We start from the raw sequence: 19774 nt of genomic DNA, 5'->3' as shown, positions 1-19774 counted from the left end.
TTTAAATATATAAAGTTTTCATTTTTTTCCCATTCTCTCATTAAAAAAATCTTAATATGCTCAACTATAAGTGTTATTATTATGCAAGAAATGAATAGATAGTGGGCAACATCTAGCAGTTTCTGACATATGAGTTTATTTTGGTAAATGAAAAAAATACAATTTTTAGTGGCACATGGGCTTAAAATATTATTTAACAAGTGTATTTCTCAATTATCACCATCCACAGATTTTCCTCACCTGTTATTTTAAGAATATGCTAGCATTTGCCTAAAGTTCTCAATATAAACTCTTTCTTGCACCATGAGTCTTCCCAAAATAATGAGGTACTTTAAAACTTGTTCCTAGAAAATTATTTTGGTTGGAAGAATGTCAATACAGAAGCTCCTATACTCATGAACTTTTAAATAAAGAAGTTTTGTGCATGTTAAAAAGCTGCATTCAAGGGCAAAAGTACCATAACTCTTTATAAGCATTTGGAGGAAGGATAGTATAAGGTTATTTCATTTTCCTCCACCTATTCTGGAGAGCTTTTTCCTATTTAGAATTGGTTTTACATATTTTAGGAACTTATGCTTACCAACTTTGAGAAATACAAAAGCAGTGAGAATGTGAAAAGTTCTTGGAAAAGAAGACTTCTGATTTGGAATGAAAATAGAAAAGATAAAACTCAGCAATCTGTGAGAAAATAATGTTGCATGTACTGAAAGAAGTAATAGTAGGAAGTATTACCTTTAAAAAAAAAGAGTAAATCATGCAATGTATGGAAAGAGCTACCAGCCTTTACAACACATAATTACCAAGCGATGGGAAATGGGAAAACCAGATCTGTGTGGCTAGATCCATAGTTGACAGACTTCACCAGATGTTGAATTCATTGTGAGGGCATTAAAAATATTGATTTCTGCTTGCCCCTCATCAGAGATTCTAATTTAATTAGCCTGTGATGTAGTACGTGGCCTGGCTATCTAGATTTTTTAAATCCCTCCACGTGGTTCTCATGTACTCCCAAGATTGCGGATCACTGAATTAAGGTAATAGCATTAATGCCAGATGCCAATTAGTATAATGTTAAGGCAGGAGAAGGTTGGGAATTCGTTCAAAACCTTAAATTTAAGACTGCAGAAGGGTCTGGTTATAAAAATGTTTCAAGCCACAGAAGGCCAGAGTCTCTTTCTCCATCTATATAGAAGTAGATCTGTAAATTCTGCAAGGGAACACCGGCCAATAGAACTTTCTGCAATGATGGAAATGTTCTGTATCTTCGTGGTCTACTACAATAACCACTTACCACGTGTGACTATTAAGGGTTGTAAATTATGGCTAGGATGACTAAAGAAATTGCTAATTTTAATAGAGTTATAAATATCGAATATTATTTTGCAAATAAATATTTTAAAATATTATTAAATTTTAATTAATTTATGTCTAAATTTAAATAACTGTAAGTGGCAAGTGGCTATCTCACTGGATAGCACAAGTCTAAGATAAACTTAAAGAACATCAAGTTTGGGGTGCCTGGGTGGCTCAGTCAGTTAAGCGCCTGACTCTTGATTTCAGCTCAGGTCATGATCTCACAGTTTGTGGATTCAAGCCCCACGTTGGATTCTGTGCTGACAGCTCAGAGCCTGGACCCTGCTTTGGATTCTGTGTCTCTGTCTCTCTCTACCCCTCCCTAGCTCGTGCTCTGTCTCTGTCTCTGTCTCTCTCTCAAAAATAAACAAACATTAAAAAAAAATTTTAAACAAAGAACTATAAGCTTAAATTATCTTTTGTAAATCTTGAGCCACTGTACAAATAGATTTATAAACAGACCTTCAGAACAAAAATCTGGTTGTAAATATATATGGTTTTTATTTTGATGATTGTTTAATTAAATCAACCACTTAATCTACAACTATAAAAGTATGTCAATAAGTGTCACGTCTAAAATAAATTCTTATGAAGACACACATATGGAGATACAAATCAGGTATCTGTGCCTATAACACAAGCATGCATTCTTTTTTTCTGTCTGTATTTGAATAACTAGAATTGTGTGCTTCCTATAAACTAGACACTGTATTTCTAGCTTTATATGCAAATTCTCATTTTATTCCCATAATCATCTAATGAGGTAGGTACTACTATCCATGTTAAACACAGGAGGAAATGAAGTATCATAGCAGTTCATGATTTTTTAAAAATCCACTCAACTCAGGAATGTTAAAGCTGAATGCTGCATTCTGTATTTCTTATGGTAACAGTTCACAAACACTTTTATAATTACATAGGGACATTTAATAATGTTAATTTTATTGCTATTCAACATTTCAATACCACCACTGAAATGAGTGCTCTATCAACAGAAAATAATTGGCTACTGGCTGAGCAAGGTGTTATTTATGCGTATTTGTGAATGCATTTTCATTACTATACCACTTATATTTCAACAGCTCTAGCTCTCCAACAGTAGCGTGAACAAAGCCAAATTCTAGAAGCCACAGTAACAAAAATTCATTACTATTCATAAATTAGAACAATTGTCTGTTTCCTATTGGCTCCTGTAGTTTTGCCAAGGTAGCAAGAACAAAAGAAGGATAATGATTATCACCCGTGCCTTTTGTTTTGGAACTATTCATTAAGTAAAGATAATTTAGCCAAAATACACTTCAAAAAGACTTGCCGATTTGCACATTTCTTACAAATGCATTCAGCAAGTGACAATGGCATTTAAAAATCTAAATGTATAGTAAAAAGATATCACAGGGTTCTGAAGCAGCACAACCATTTCCAGCTGCTGAAATGCAAGAATGAAGAGACAAAAAAAAAAAATGAGACCTTGCGAACATGTCTAAAAATGTGACACCAACACACTGAACATCCATCTCAAACTGTCTCCAGAAGGCTTGATGTACACTTAAAATGCACGGCACTGCCATACCAGGGACTTTTTCAAAATTTATCACCTGGTTTTGTATATGTTACTCTAGATTCCACTAGAAAGATGTAGAACTAACTGAATTACTGTCACCAGCCAGTGAGTTCTTGCAAGGTTATTCTCCAAAAACTTTGAAGATGAGTATCTCCAAGGCCTCATCTAATAGACTAAAGTTGCCATTTTCAATCAGTGATATGAGACAATACATTTGAAGATTTATGTTGTCATATATCCTCAACGCTGCCTTTACTTTGGGTGAACCAAATGTGTATGTTATTAATGTTTCCATCTTTTAAAAATATGGAGTCATCTAAAATAAAATGGCTTCAATATCGAATAAGAGCTATTTATTGAATAATATACGATATGTATATGCCAGGCACTGTACTTGTTTCATCTCATTTAATCCTCTCAGTGCTATGAAGAAGGCATCGTTTTTCCATAGTTTGCCTGTGAGGAAACTGAAGCTAAGAGGTAAATAGCAACTGATGGGGAGATATACCTAGTGTGCTGTGCTTTTGACCATGCTCCTCTAGGCCTCACTGGGAATACAACTGGAGATAATTAAGCACTCTGGGCCTTTCTTGTCTGAAAATAGCCTGCCATGTCTTTCCCAGAAAAAACAAAAAAAAAATCAAAAACAACCTACTTTGAAAGACAGGAAATGTAGTCATATATATATATATATATATATATACACTCCAAAGATACCCTTACTTTTTCCACAAGTTGTCCAGAAATGGTCAACAGAAATCATTTGTTTCACTTTTATAATATGTTGGAGTCTTTCTTATTTTTCCAATATTAAATGAATTTAAAACCATAACTTTATTAACTCAAATTCATTTTATTACGTCTGTATTCTACACTATGAACTGACTCCTTATTGAGAACCCAAATTGAGTCAGAAGTAAATTATCACGTTGTTACAGAGCAACAGAACAGATGGTAACCTAAGTCTAGAAGAGAAAACAAGGCCATGTAAATACTAGAAAAAAAATATGGGCACATTCCTTCATAGTCTTGGAGTAGAGAAAACCTTCCAAAGTATGACCTCAATTCCAGAAGTCATTAAAAGCTCTTTTGTATGAAAAACACTATAAGCAAAAGCAAATCACAAACAAAACTTCAAATTCTATATCTCACAGAAAGAATAGATAAGAAGTTCCTGGTGGATTAACAAGTTAAAAAAAACAACACTCATTAGAAAAATGAGCAAAAAATATGAACTTAACATTTATAGGCTAAAAGTCTCTTAAACATAGGAAAGCATCATCAACCTCTCTCATAATTAAAAACAAAACAGCAAACTAAAAACTATACCAAGATATAATTTTAACCTATATAGAGCAAAAATCTAAAATTTACAGCAAATCTCTTAGCCAGTTTGTGAGAAAATAATTCCTCTAATATATTGCTAGTGGGAGTAAAATGGTGCAACCCCTGTGGAGGCAACTTGACAATGACTGAAAACAAAAATGCAGATACTGTTCAATCCATCCATCCCAACTACTAAAAATTTATTCTGCCAATTTACGTGCATGTGTACAATATGGCATGTCCTTTTAACATTTTTCTGTAATATAGCAAAAGACTAAGAAAAACAACAATGATCTATCAAAAGGTACATGTAGCATAATTGACTCAGCCACTATCCTGTGGTTGGATTTTTTTTTTCTTCCTGTTTTCACTGCTCTCCCCCAATATAACATGCCCCAGCCTAGAGGGGAAATGATGTAAATTGGGCTGTGACAACATGGAATTCTGGGAGTCAGCGAGACCCAGATGGAACCAAATTAAAGGTTGCCGAGGAAACAGGGCAACAGAACTCACATGACCTCCCTGCTCTAGAGAGAATCTGGCGTGGCACAGTCACCAAGTCAGAGGGAGGGAGGCAAACTTGAGCCACGTCCCAGGCAGTAATTAGTGTTCAAAAGGAAATATAACTCTAAGGAAGAGGATGGAGGTCCTGGCATTAGAAGAAGAAACAGATGGAAGAGTCATTTGAAAGATACCCAGGTCTTGCAGACGTGATGAGAAAGAATAAGTACTTCAGATAATTTTGCTGAAAATTTTGCCTCATAATTTGAGAGTAATGTCAGAGACCTGAGGAGATAGGAAATACCTCAGGCAAAAACAAATCAAAACAAAACAAAACAAAAAACAAACAAAACCCACAAATAAGCAAATGCAACCTTCTTTCCTATCCTTACTTAGCCTGGTTAGGATAGATTTACTAAGATGTTGCCTGATAGGATTGTCAAGTTACATGTGTCTCTCCAGACACTTTTGCAGTTGGTCTTAACACAGTATAGGAACATTTCAGAACTTGATGCATTACTGGTAAGAAAGCTTTTAACATATTACATATTTAACATATTACGTATTACATGACCAAAATATGGTCTTACTTGCCAAGCAGCAGACCTCCAGATCTTGTCGGTAAAAAAGAGACTAATATGCAATAAATGCCATTTATTAATAGAGTACAAGTTCATCTTCTGCTGATTGATATCCTTAAGCTGAATTACAATTACACAGACAGCAACCAATTATTTTCTATTGATAGGGCATTTATTTGTCACGGTATTGAAATGTTGGATAACAATTATGATGGATGGTAGAGGGAGGGAAAGACAAGAGATAAGCATTAATTATATTTGTTTTTATTTTTTTTAACATTTATTCATTTTTGAGAGACAGAGACAGAGCGCAACCAGCAGTGGGCAGAAAGGGAGACACAGGATCTAATGCAGGCTCCGAGCGTTGAGCTGTCAGCACAGAGCGCATTGCGGGGCTTGAACTCACGAACTGTGAGATCATGACCTGAGTAGAAGTCAGAGGCTTAATCAACTCAGCCACCCAGGCGCCCCTAATTATATTTCTTATATGTGGCAGGAAAAGTATCAGCACGTGGCTTTCATTTTCTCAATGTTTTCATAAACATTAAAAATTAAGCATTTTTATCCTCTATTTTGGAAATGAGGAAATTGGGATTTGGATAGGTTTTATGATTTATCTAGTGGCAGAGATCAAACTTGAATATGGATGGTCTGATTCTAAAGTTTAGGCTCCTTCTAAATCACACTGCATTTTCTCTATGCCAAAAGCCAAGAAATGAGATTTCCAAACAAACAGGTTAGACTGCCATAGTTTCATGGATGCTGGCAGAACACACGAAGACTCCTGGATCAGAGACCTATGATACTTTATTACTCACCGAAACAGAAATACCCAGAATATCATAAATTTTCATGTGTCAGTTCCTCAAGCCCCAGTTCCCTCAGGGTGACATAAAAAAAAGGCAGGTAACACCTACATATGTAATGGGCTGTGTTACAGGAGAAGAACCCTCAGTTTTCTTAATAATCCAAATTTCTTATAATGGCTGATAAGTGCAGCTGCCTTTTGCCTCAGGGGGCGATATTATTTCTATTATACTCAATAGTAAAAAGGCACTATCCCTATCTTCCAAGGCTATTTGCTATAAAACAATCTTAAAAAGATTATCCACAAAAAAAGCCATCTGTGCTTCTGTTCACAAGATGTACAGAAATGAGAGAGTCCTGTGAAGAACTATCTTCCAATACCAAATGAAGGATCATGTTATAATATTGTCTCACAAAGAAATTGTAAGAATTTGCAAATTCCTTGTGAAGAGTTTATATGTATAACCTTCCCAATAAATTCATCTGTACTTGGATAAAATCATCTTTATAATATTATTAATTTAATAGGTGTAGAATTATTCTCAAGGTTGAATCAACATTTGTTACTATAATTATTTCCATGCAGTTATATTTAATATTTGTTTACTCTTCTGTGAAAATTGTTCTATTATTTCCATGTTTCTCACTCAGAATTTTAAAATGTATATTTATGTGAGCTCTTTATATAATATAGATATTAACTGCTTGTATCTAGTAAAATAGCTTTCCATTTTGTCTTATTTTCATCTTATTATATCTTATAAAAAGAATTTACAAGTTTTTTTTTTAATTGTAGAAGGCTCTATCAACATTTTCAATTACGTCATAAGATTGATAATTATTAAATTTTAATTTCAGCTACTTTTTCGAAAAAATTAAGTTTATATTAAATTGCTTCTGTATAACTTGGAACTTGAACTATTAAAATTAAAGACTTAAACTTCTTCCCTCAAAACATAAGTTTTTCATAAGTACTTCTATGTTTATTACCTCAGTTAATCTCCAGAAAAATCTTATAAAATATGTAGGATGGATGTTAGAGTCTTGGAAAGGATATCATCCATCATTTTATCTTATTTGTTTAATAGCTGAACTTCTAAAATTATACATTTACCCAATAATGGTCTAGCCTATTCTTGAATACGCCCAAATTAGGAATCCATTATTCTTCAGTGACTCTATCTTGGCACAGGACAACTCTTTTACAAAATTCACCTTTAAATCAAAGTTAAATCTGTCTAACCCTTGGTTTCCTGTACCCTTGGAGCCATGTAGAGTAAGCTTTGTCTCTAATCCTGTGACACTGAAGAAAACTTTTTTTTGTCTCTCCTAAATCTTCTCTTCTGTAACATGAACATCCCTAGTGGCTTCAATCCTTCTTTTTGTCTCTTCACTGTGTGATTTACTATAGGCATGCACATAGGAAATGAAGGTCAGCTCAGGTCATGACCTTAGGGCTCCTGAGTTCGAGTCCCCTTCGGGCTCTGTGCTGATGGCTCAGGGCCTGGAGCCTGTTTCAGAATCTGTGTGTCTGTGTGTGTCCCTCTCTCTGCCCCTCCCCAGCTCACACTTCTCTCTCTCTCTCTCTCTCAAATAAATAAACATTATTTTTTTTTTTAAAAAGATACATAGGAAATCAAAATTCTGGTCATAAACTGACTAATGAAAATAGTCATCTTGCCCAGGCTGATTTGAGATATTATACCAATTTGGATAATTTCACTTAGATTTCAAAGTCTTTTCTGTCATTTTTTGGTTCAGAGCCATATCTCAATCTCACTGTCCTTCTTTCAATGGGGAAAGGGGTGATGTTACAAAAAAAGTTGAAGTCCTGGACTTGATTTATTTGATTCAGCCCAAAAAACTGCCATGGCATTTGACATCTTGATATAAAAATACATTGCATTTATAAATCTATATCTTGTATCACCACAATTTTATGAATATGCCTATATAAATCCCCTATCTGTGAGTAACAATACTGGATCATATACCCTCAAGCCTACCAGTGGATACTTCCTTTCTGATTAGCAATTGTTATAATTTGTTTTCTCATTTAGTAAGTTACTTCTTCTTTTTGCTGATACTCAAAGTTTAAACATGAGGTTTTCATGATAAATCCTCTTAAATGTCCTGTTGCAGTCCAGATGTGGTAGCTTTTCCATACTTCCATTATCTACACTATCATAAACATAAGAACGTAGTTACTTATAATACTCATAGCAATGAAGTTCAACATTAAAATGCTGAATCTTATCCCAATAATACTGGCATTATTCTAGGCAACTGTCAGGAAATCAAAAAGATGGGAAAAAAGTTGATCAGCAATCAGATATTGTAGATACTGTAGTAACAGGTTTGAGTCAGTTACTTAGAAATTTGTTATAGTTGCATTAAACAATAGCCAAACAAATTTGAAAAGAATCACTTCAATTGAGCATAAAAGGGCAGGAGGAATTTTTCTCTGTGCATAGGTCTAGCTGTACCTAGTACATTAAGTTTTCTTTTCCTCTGTGATTGTTTAAAATAGCTTTGCAAGTGCTAAGGTTATAATTTTGGAATATGTAAAGTTTCAGGAGGCCATATTTTAGCCACAGAAATATAATTGACTAGATATTGACTATATTTTGTAATATATAATTTAAGTTTCAATTCCTTAAGATCATGTAAATCATAACTTTATTAGTTAGGAGTTAGTGGAACTGAGACTATAAGATATACTGACTTTTAATTATACACACAATTGATAGGAACATCTTGCTCCAAATGACTACTTGATTATTCAGCCAGTTCAAAAAGTAGTCAAACTAATTTTGTTTGAGCTTGCTGGACTTTTTTAAGAAGAGTGATTATTTAACTAAATTAACTGGACATTTCACGCAAAAGTCTATTAAGTGAATATATATCTTTAATCACTGTGTTTTAGACATGAACAAATGCGAGTTAAAAATTCGACCTACTAATAAGTATTTGTCCATTTATCTGATCTAATAACATTTAAAAAACTTTTTTTTCAAAGAATTCCTGTCTCCAATTATTGTTATAAGATGGAGCCACCGGTAGGACATATATGTCACTCCACAAAAAAAATACAGTACTTACAAGATGATGTAGGATATGATTTATTCTATTTGAAATAATATCTTCTTGTAAATAAATTACAAACAATTTCATTAGAAGGATTTTTGAGAGTCTGGTTTTTTGGATTGATTATTTTAATAGGCTTGCCATGCATTATAAAATTGTTTGTTACAGTGCTTGTGGAATTTGAGCTGTAAGAATTGAACTAAATTAATTCTGAGTCTGACAGTGTTATTAAATCATATGAGACCTTGCCAATGTACTGCCTATGATGTCAGGATCAGATAGGATTTTGAAGAAAATACCCATTTAAACTAAATGCCAAAAAAAAATGTAGATGAAGAGTATCCATTGTAGAGAGATTTCAATAAAATTCCGTGCTTGAATTTTATTAGATGTTGAGAGAGAATATGGTGACCCAAATGCTTTGTCTACAAAAGCAGAACAACTTGGTTATAGTCCCCTTCATTGGCTGGGAAAAGAAGTGTCTCTAGGACCAGAAGAGAGATCCAGGACTGAATTCACTCTGGTCGTACTTTTCACTTATAGAATTTAAGAAATTTTAGGTATTCTTTACAATTCTATAGACAGTAATCCTCAGAGGCCAAAAAGAGTTTAGAAACAAATTGTCAGAAGTGGTCAAAAATAACCCGAACACTTTTACGCATAGTATAGACAAGATCAACTCTGCTTCTGGTATAGGTAGATTGGGACTTCAGGTAAAGTATGTCTTAATTATCCAGGAGCATTGTTAGCTGCTCTCCACATGATTTTTAAGAATGGAAATACTGATATGCTAATATTTATGATAATATTTCTTATCTATGGAAAACTGCTAGTTGTTTCCTAACATCCTTTTCTCCTTCTTCCATAATAATAGGATTGTAGCTGAGCATGTGGTTACCCAGCTCGAAACAATATGCCCTTGCAAGGTATGGTCGTATGACCAAAGTCACAACAATGGAATGTGAGCTTACTGGCAACTGCCTCCTCACTTACTTTGAATGAAATTGATGCCATCCATTTGTTGTTTTTATCAACTTCCATGAGTGGGTAATGACCTAGCTTCAACCATACACTACCTTTGAGGGAGGAGGGATAGAATCGAAGGACATGTTCCCTACCACCTCCTAGGTTGAGTTAGTCTGCCTCACCTAGCTGTGACTGGCTAGATTATGAAGTTTTAAAACATTTGAATCCCAGCATATTTGAATAACAATATTTGAGGATCTCATTGATAAGGCAATTTAGCCTTTACCCTAAGGAATACAACTATTCTCGTCTATATCAGTATAGCATCCTATACTGTGAAATTCTTAAAGGAAAGAAAATGACTTATTTACCTAATCCAGAGCCTGGCACTTGGTAGCTTTCAAAAACTATGTACTGAATAGGTAATAAATTCTCTCCACAGGGTAACCAATTTTTGTAGTCTACCACAATGTTACACACACACAAAAACTGCATCTATTTGAAGATAGTAATCATATTACGCCTCTCCAGGCTAAATGCCAATTCTTCTAACCTTTCCATGTAAGACTGACTTTTCAGCCCTTTAATCATTATGTCACTGTCACTCTTGTACAAATCCTGTTTAGCTTCTCAACATGTCTTTAAAATGTAATGATCAAATATGCACATAAACTATACAGTGAAGGAGTTCAGAACGTGTCACCCCAAAATATGCTGCTTTTCCTACTGACTACTGTGAGTTAAAGGCACTTGAAAAACACCAAATACAAGAGAATCACTCTGGCCTCCCATCTTTTTCTTAAAAGCAGGTGAAATTCCAATATGAAAGATGTCCTGCCTATACCAGAAGCAAAGGGGCATTCTTATTAGGAACAAGAAGTTGAGATAGAGAATTTTATATGCCTGGTTAAAATAATTCTTATCTGCCTTTAGCTTCCTCACAATTATCTTTGTTTGACCTAATATTAAAAGCAAGTAGGTTTTGCCATTTCTTTGTCTTCATTCTTTATGATCACCCCATGTCCCATAAAACTTAATATAAGTGTGTGTGCTTTTCTTCTGTTAATCTGTCATTTGCCAGTTTAATTCTCAGGCCCAGACGAAAAACCCTAAGAGGATCAAGGTAAAAATTCGCTTCCTCTGCAACATAAAGATTTTGGCTAATGGAAATTAAAATGGAAGGATTATTTTCCAAGTGCTACATGTGACAATTCAGGCATATTTTAGTAGATTGGTAAAAAGGATTAGTTGTTCACCAGAGAACCACAGTAATAGCTATATTTATGTCGGGATCTAAAAAATGCTCTACTCTTTCTCTAAGCTATTTCTTTCCTACTGTAAATTATTATCTTTACTACTAGTACCTACTCACTGATGTTTCTTCTTCTTTTGAATTCTGTTATATTTTGTGACTACGTCATTATTATATTCTACAAATGTAGTAGCCAGTTTTGATTCATTTCACCAGGTTATCACAAAACTATCAAATAAGATAGAGAATATTTCTGTGAATTGTCACCTGAAATGTGACTCAGGTTGATTCAGAGCCACTGATATTTATCTATGCTGTGATCTTATTGGGTATCAACTAGTGAATCAGCTCCATGTAATGAAACTTGCTTTAATCAAATGGAATTTAGTTCTCTCATCTAATCATAAGCCCAAGAAGGGAACAAGGGAATAGCTACCATATCTGTCTTTTTAATGTACTGGGAGAGTGCAGATGATAAGAATTAAGCCGAATAAAAAAAAAATAAAATCAATAATCATGTCTTTATTCACATTAGTCAACACAACTCTGTCTTCACTAATGGTGCTACGACATAACACTAACTTTGGTGATAGCACAATGTTTGATAATCTATTTTGGTATTTATGTTAAGCTATAATTTCTGAAACTCCTGGTTTTACTCCTCATGAAAAAGATTTCAGTATTTCTCCTTAACCAGCCCGCTGGGAATATGAGGCCCATGCTGCCAAGGAACATCAAGAAATACACAAAACCAATGTTTTGAAACTGTTTGGGCCCTCACTTCAAAAAACAAAACAAAACAAAACAAAACTCATGGTGCTCTTTCTTCCTCAAATTAAGTCTCTTGAGAAGAAAATGGATGTGGATTTATTGAGTCTCTGATCAGTTGAGTCTATTTAAATAGATTAGAACTGCCCTATTTAGGGGCGCCTGGGTGGCGCAATGGGTTAAGCATCCGACTTCAGCCAGGTCACGATCTCGCGGTCTAGGAGTTCGAGCCCTGCGTCAGGCTCTGGGCTGATGGCTCAGAGCCTGGAGCCTGTTTCCGATTCTGTGTCTTCCTCTCTCTCTGCCCCTCCCCCGTTCATGCTCTGTCTCTCTCTGTTCCAAAAATAAATAAACGTTGAAAAAAAATTTAAAAAAAAAGAACTGCCCTATTTAGTGCAGAGTATTTTCTGTATACAAGATTCTTCAGATACATGCTTGATATTTGGTTGTTTTGCAAGTGGTTTACAGTCATCATCCTGGAGAGAACAAGAATTTTTTTAATTTGTTTATTTTTAAATTTACATCCAAGTCAGTTAGCATATGGTGCAACAATGATTTCAGGGATAGATTCCTTAATGCCCCTTACCCATTTAGCCCATCTCTCCTCCCACAACCCCTGCAGCAACCTTCAGTGTGTTCTCTATATTTAAAGTCTCTTATATTTTGTCCCCCTCCTTGTTTTTATATTATTTTTGCTTCCCTTCTCTTATGTTCATCAGTGTTGTGTCTTAAATTCCTCATATGTAAGTGAAGTCATATGATATTTGTCTTCGACTAATTTTGCTTAGCATAATAACTTTCTCGTTCCATCCATGTAGTTGCAAATGGCAAGATTTCATTCTTTTTGATTGCCGAGTAATACTCCATTGTATATATATACCACATCTTCTTTAACCATTCATCCATCGATGGACATTTGGGCTCTTTCCATACTTTGGCTATTGTTGATAGTGCTGCTATAAACATTAGGGTGCATGTGTCCCTTCAAAACAGCACACCTGTATCCCGTGGATAAATGCTAATAGTGCAGTTGCTGGGTTGTAGGGTAGTTCTATTTTTAATTTTTTTAGGAACTTCCATACTGTTTCCAGAGTGACTGCACCAGCTTACATTCCCACCAACAGTGCAAAAGAGATCCTCTTTTTCTGCATCCTCGCCAACATCTGTTGTTGCCTGAGTTGTTAATGTTAGCCATTCTGACAGGTGGTTTTGATTTGTATTTCCCTAAGGACGAGGAGGACAATAAGCTTTTATGTTGCATATCTTCTATGTTTTAGTGTGACTATTTAATCTGTTCCCAAATTAGTGGATTAAGGGAGAATCTCAATACCTACTACATGCTTTTATTCAGGAGCCCTTTGACAATTTAGTAAGCCCTCAGAAGTCTCAGAACATTCCGGCCATATGGCAAGTATCATGGGAAAATATCTTGACTTTCAGATTAGATATGCCTTGGGTTGAATTCTCTACTTCTTATTATGGGGTCACCCTCATCAGGTCATTGGAAGCTTCAGTCCCTATATCCTTATCTGGGAATAGAATTTATGCTATCTCCCTGCAAGATAGGAATTGCAACGGCCCCACTCCATTTCTGTCGAACCTCATATTCTTTCCCAGAATGTCTTACCAGAGTTAGGATTTCACAGCAATTATTTCCAACTTTGGCAAAACTTTACTATGAGGAACTTAGGAAAAGACATTTTAGCATGCTTTGCACCTCTGAAAGTTGACAGCTTTGGTACACAAAGGCAATTATTGTTCATCCTTCTAGTTCCCAGAATTATAGATCTGTAAGTAAATAGTGGCTCATGTCACTTTTGAGATATGTATGCTATATTGCTAAAATAATGCACTAAATGTTGAAACACTGACAGCTAAAAAGATACAAGCCCAGCATTTACTCATCGTAATTCCATCTGAATCTCTGCCTCAGTAATGTGTTTCTGCCTTCCACTTTGCCTCTCTGTTTACTGTGTTTTTCACATTCTCACTGTCTCCACACTTATTATATAAGCTTGGGTACATTGTGTGTTTACTAAGTTTTACCATAAGAGGAAATTATTATTTCACAATTCTATAAAGCTTGTATTGTAAGGATGACATACTTTATTCACATTGTCTTGTGGCTATTTTTCAGTTTTTAAATTCACATTTTACCAAAGGAATTTTAATGCCTTTATTCAAAACAAACCTGTTCTTCAGGTTGTGTGGATTAGATGAAGTTTTAAACTTACCCTAGGATGCACAGTAAGTATTTACTTTTTAATGAAAAGCATGTTTTAAATAATCAGCATGCAATATTTTCCTTTTAACTCATATGCAATAATGGAGCAGCAGAGAGGAAAATCTATGATCTTCCCTGTGAGAAACACAAGGGCTAGTTCAAACTCTATCTGCAGGCTAAAGGATGAGGCTGCATCCTGAATATTTCTGGCTACATGGGGAAGCCATTATAGCTCACAGACATGGTTCTCACTTGGCTTTGTCTCTGTAGATTTCTTCTTATAAGGACACAAGTCATGTTGGACTAGAGTCCCATCCTTATGATGTCATTTAACTTTAATTCTCTCTTTAAAGGCCCTATCTCCAAAAACAGTCACATTGAGGGTTAGGGCTTCAACAAAATGGAGTACATGTAAGGCAGGCAGGGGGAAGGGGGGGCACATAACACATGCAATTCAGTTCATAACAACATCGATGCTATTCATAGTAGAGGAAAATGCGTCCTTTGCAGCTCCCAACCCCAACACCCTCACATAGCTTCATTGGTAAAGAAACAAGAAACTTACATTTCTGGGGTAACTGTTGATGCATGTTGCAGAGGAGATGGGGAAGTAAGGGTATAATTTGGTCCTACCTACACACTATGGGAGAGAAACTCTTTTCCAATGAGGGTTTCAACAAAGGCTTTCATTCTGAGGAATTACAAAAACCTACTTTCTTAGTCACAGTAAGAGAGATCACTTACAGGACACATCTATGCATGCAACAAATATGTTTTGAGTGTCATTACTATGTGATTGCTATGGTGGACACAACTGTAATTAAATCAGATTCAATCTCTGTATTCAGGGCACTTACATTCTGATAGCTCTTAAATACCTGTTAATCGTTTGAAGAAGAAAAAGGGAAGGTAATATTCCCTTTCCTAAAACAGGTGAAAAAAAGAGACTAAGGGGCTAGAGGATGATGGGGAGTGGTGGCTACAGGGTACAGGGTGTCTCTGAAAGGGCTAAAGAAAAGTTTTAAAATTAGACAGCGGTGATGGATACACACTTTTGTGGAAAGATACTGGATTATTAACCTTAAAAAGGTGAATTTTAGTATACATCATTTATATCTCAAGAAAGTTGCTATTTTTAAAAAAGGCACCAGGCAGATTTCCTATCTTGGCCTTCTCTTTGTGGGTGGTTTGAACATTTCCCAACCACTATCATAGGACCTTCCATTTCCTCTGAATTTTACCACACTGTTAGAGGCTGCCATTTATAAAAATACCCTACTATCCAGCAATTGTACTATTAGGTATTTACCCAAAGGATACAAAAATACAGATTCAAAGGGGACATGCACCCCAATATTTACAGCAGCATTATCAATAATAGCCAAACTATGGATAGAGCCCAAATGTCCACCGACCGATGTAAGGATAAAGAAGATGTGGTATGCATGTGTGTGCATACACACACATACATACATAATGGAATATTACTCCGCCATCAAAAAAATGAAATCTTGACATTTGCAATGATGCGGATGGAGTTGGTATGTATTAAGCTAGGTGAAATAAGTCAGAGGAAGACAAATAACATATGATTTCACTCATAGGTGGAATTTAAGAAACAAAACAGTTTGCTGTCATATAGCAAACTTGGGAGCTCAAAAGGAGTTACTGGTACTGCTCTCAGTATTATAGGTTGAGCAGGCACAGCTGGTAAGTTTTTGTTCAAGGTTTCCTATGCGGCTGCAGGCAGATGTTGGTCCAGGGCAGCAGTTACCTGGAGACTTCACTAGGCTAGACGTCCAGCCTGACTTACACACATGGCTGCAGCTGATGTCGGCTGTGGGCAGGGAGCTCAATGAGCGCTGTCTACTGTGGCCACTCCATGGGGCTTCGGTTCTCACAGCATGGACACTGGGTTCCAAGAGGGAGCATCTCAAGCACAGTGAGGTGCCAGAAGTCCAGATCAAAACAGTAGGTTTCTAATGAACTAACGTTATAAGTCCTTGTATGTCACTTCTGCTGTATTTTATTGATGACTGGGCATTTATTCTACAAATCTCAGGAAGCTGTACCATGTAATGGTTAAACCAGCCTCGAATGCAGCTCCTGGAGCACAGTTCCTCTCAATCTGCAGACCTGTGAACCAACAAGGTTCTTTGCTTATCTGTCCCCCACCAACACTCAACCTTCAATGGTGAGGCAAGCATAAGATGAGGGCAAAAGATACTCCCAATCCAAAAGGAAAGGCAGGGAAGGCATGGAACTGTCACTGGTCCACAGCAGTCATTAACATTCTTCAAGGATGACTTAGGTGTCCCACTTATGCTGTCATATAGCATCACAGGCTTACTTTATTATTAAAATTATTATATTCCACATAATTGCTTTTCTTCTCTAGCTTGTCCACTAGATGACAAGAGTCCTCATTCGTCATTGTTCTCCCCTACTGCCTACCACGTAAAAGATGCTTAATCAGTAGTTGTTGAGTAAATTAAGACCAGAAAATATGGAGTTGCTTTCCCTCTGTTATTGTGTGGCCTTGAATAGTCATTTAATTTCTCCAGACTTTCATTTCCTCATCTGAAATGTGAGGAGTTCAGATTAGAAGACTTCAAAGACTCCAGCTGTTTCCATGATTCTATTCTATCACATCTGTAGTGACATCCGTGACCTTCAAAGCCAACATGAAATCTCAGAGGGCACAGGTAGTCAGCATTTATTTCAAAGTGCCCTGATGGGTGTTGAACAATGGAAATAAGGTGGCTCTGAACAACAACTCACAAAACAATGACAAAGGAGACCGAGTTGCACAGCCACATCTGGCAGAATAGCAGAGGAACAGATTTCATCCTCAGGTGAGAGGGCAGTCCTCAGGAGCACAGTCCAGCCACATCACAGCACAGACATCTGCAGCGCTAACTCAGAGGCCCCTTGAAAGGGTCTGGAGATAGGAGCAATTTATGCTCATTCCACCGGCTTTGCAATGCTTCCAAGATTCCAAGATTTCTGTTCTTGTTTGCATTAGGAAGAAGAATGTGGGTGCAAGCCTTTTTTGAAATTCTCTTTGTATTTTGAATTATGTCTTTCCACCCTAGTCCTCTGAGTTCCTCCACTACAAGGTGTTGCAAAGGCAAAAGTCTACCTTTGGAGCCCTGAACATATGTCTAAGTCATTTCCAAAAGACGTTTATAAGAGATGACCTTTCTCTTTGTCTTTCCATCACCCTTTCACATTCTTCCTTAAAAAGAACCTCTGCAGCAGGATTTGTGGATCTCTCTTCATCTCCTTCCCTCCCTTGAAATCCTCATTTGCAATTCTAGGTCAGTGCTTCTCAAATTTTAGCTTGAATCAGAATCGCCTGGAAGGTTTGTTAAAGCACAGATTGCTGGGCCCCACCTCCAGAGTTTCTGATTCTGGAGATGGGTCCGAAAATCTGCAATTCTGACTAGTACCAAGTGATGTTGATGCTGCTTTGGCAGGGGAAACACAGTTTCAGAACCCCATTGCTTTAGGCTATCCACCAAGAACAAGGTTTCAAATTATTTTCTGCACTCTTTAATGGCAAACTATTTTACTGCCTCCCAAAAATGGTAATTTTTGCTAACAGCATAGATTTTGAAAGCCCGAAATCTCTTGCTTCATGTGAAAATGAGACCTGTTGGCCTACTTGCCTAAATTCCTGAATTATACAAAATAACAGGATATCTGAGCAGACATCTGAGATGAGCCTTGATGAGGTAATGTCCCATCCACTGAGTTAGTTACATAGGAATTTTAATCCAAGGGAGAGAAGAGGGTTCCTCCTCATCTTCTTTTCCTTCCTGTAGAAGCATGTATTGAGTGTTTTCTTCCCCATAATACCACCTAGAATGCTTATAAATAAGAACATTAAGATGACTAAATTCAGGGCATAAAAGAAAGAGAAAGGCCAGTTCTTCCAGGTGAAACTGTCCCCCAGATTTCCTATTCATTATTATCAACTCAACCCTACGCTCTCATAAAGTGGACAGCACTTTTTTTGAAACCACTTATAATCTGAGGATAGGAGGCAGGCAATTTAACCTCTCAATGCCACAATTCCTTCATTTATGAAGAGAATGGAATTTGCCTCCTAGTATTTTTATTAGGAGTATATCTCTAACATGTCCCATCATTGAGCCATGAAATTCTGCTGATTGCTTTTTCTCTTTCCTCTCTTCCTCCTCCTGTCTCTGATTATCTGAGTATTTCATAAAAAATAAAGATTAAAAACAGATATTATGGGGAAGTGCCGTAATTCACTATACTTTTATGTTTTATCTTGGAGTAGAGTATAACTGTTGTAAAGTTAAGATCTCTGTTGAAAAAGGATTCTTTCATGCTGTTAGCTTTCTAAGTTGACTTTCATTCATTTCCTATTTTTATTTATTAGTGCTTAAATTCATAGTCACTCCATAGACAACTACTTTCTTTCTTTGTGTTTTAGTCAGTCCCCTTTCCAGGGTTTAATGCTTCCTTAAATTAGTGTTAAGACCTTGAGCAGGGCAGAAAATGCTTAACGCATTAATTTACATATTCCATTTCATCTTTTATGCATTTATGTAAGATGGTTGAGAATTTCCAGGGTTTGATAGAGAGAAATAGCAATAATACACATTTTTTGAGCACTTATGACATGACAACCATTGCTCTATTTGCTGCTGCCTCCTTTAATTTCCACCACTCTTTGATGTATTGTACCCAATGAAAATGTGTAAAAGGAGGCACAAATAAGTCAGATGACACACAAATCTGAACATCGGTTTCAGAGCCAGAATTTTAATCCTATCTGATTCCAAAGATCATGAGCTTACTTATTACACAGATTCCTGCTTAGACTTAGAATTGCTTTGGGTTATGAATACAATTCCCAACTATTATGTAACAGAACAATTGCGTAAGAATTGCATCGTTGATAAATGGGATTTTTACTTGGTACTCCCACGGGAGGCATAATAGTGACATATTCTCATTATCTGCTGACATTTTAACCATCTCTACTCTTTTCTCAATTCTTTTCTCCATCTTTAGCCATCAGTCTCCATGCTCTATACACACCATCAAAAATATATAGTTAGAAAAAGTCAGTTTCATCAGCTACCACATATAAAAGTCTAATCTTTGTCACTACATTTTTATATATCAGATTGTGGTAAAGGATGAAGCCAGAAGAGCTAACAGCTTTGTCCAGCCTTTTAAACCACTGCAGTTACAGTGCTATCTTTGTCCCCTGGCTGTGAAAGCAAATGTGCATAAGCACTCTATCTCGTCTAAGTCAATTATTTTCTAAAATGCTTGGGAAATTTTATTTGTTGCTATTAGGACAAGTC

The sequence above is a fragment of the Prionailurus bengalensis genome, chromosome B4, assembly GCF_016509475.1.
Source record: "Prionailurus bengalensis isolate Pbe53 chromosome B4, Fcat_Pben_1.1_paternal_pri, whole genome shotgun sequence".
NCBI lineage: Eukaryota > Metazoa > Chordata > Mammalia > Carnivora > Felidae > Prionailurus > Prionailurus bengalensis.
The sequence above is the reverse complement of the archived record's forward strand: the minus strand, read 5'-3'. Positions refer to the sequence as shown.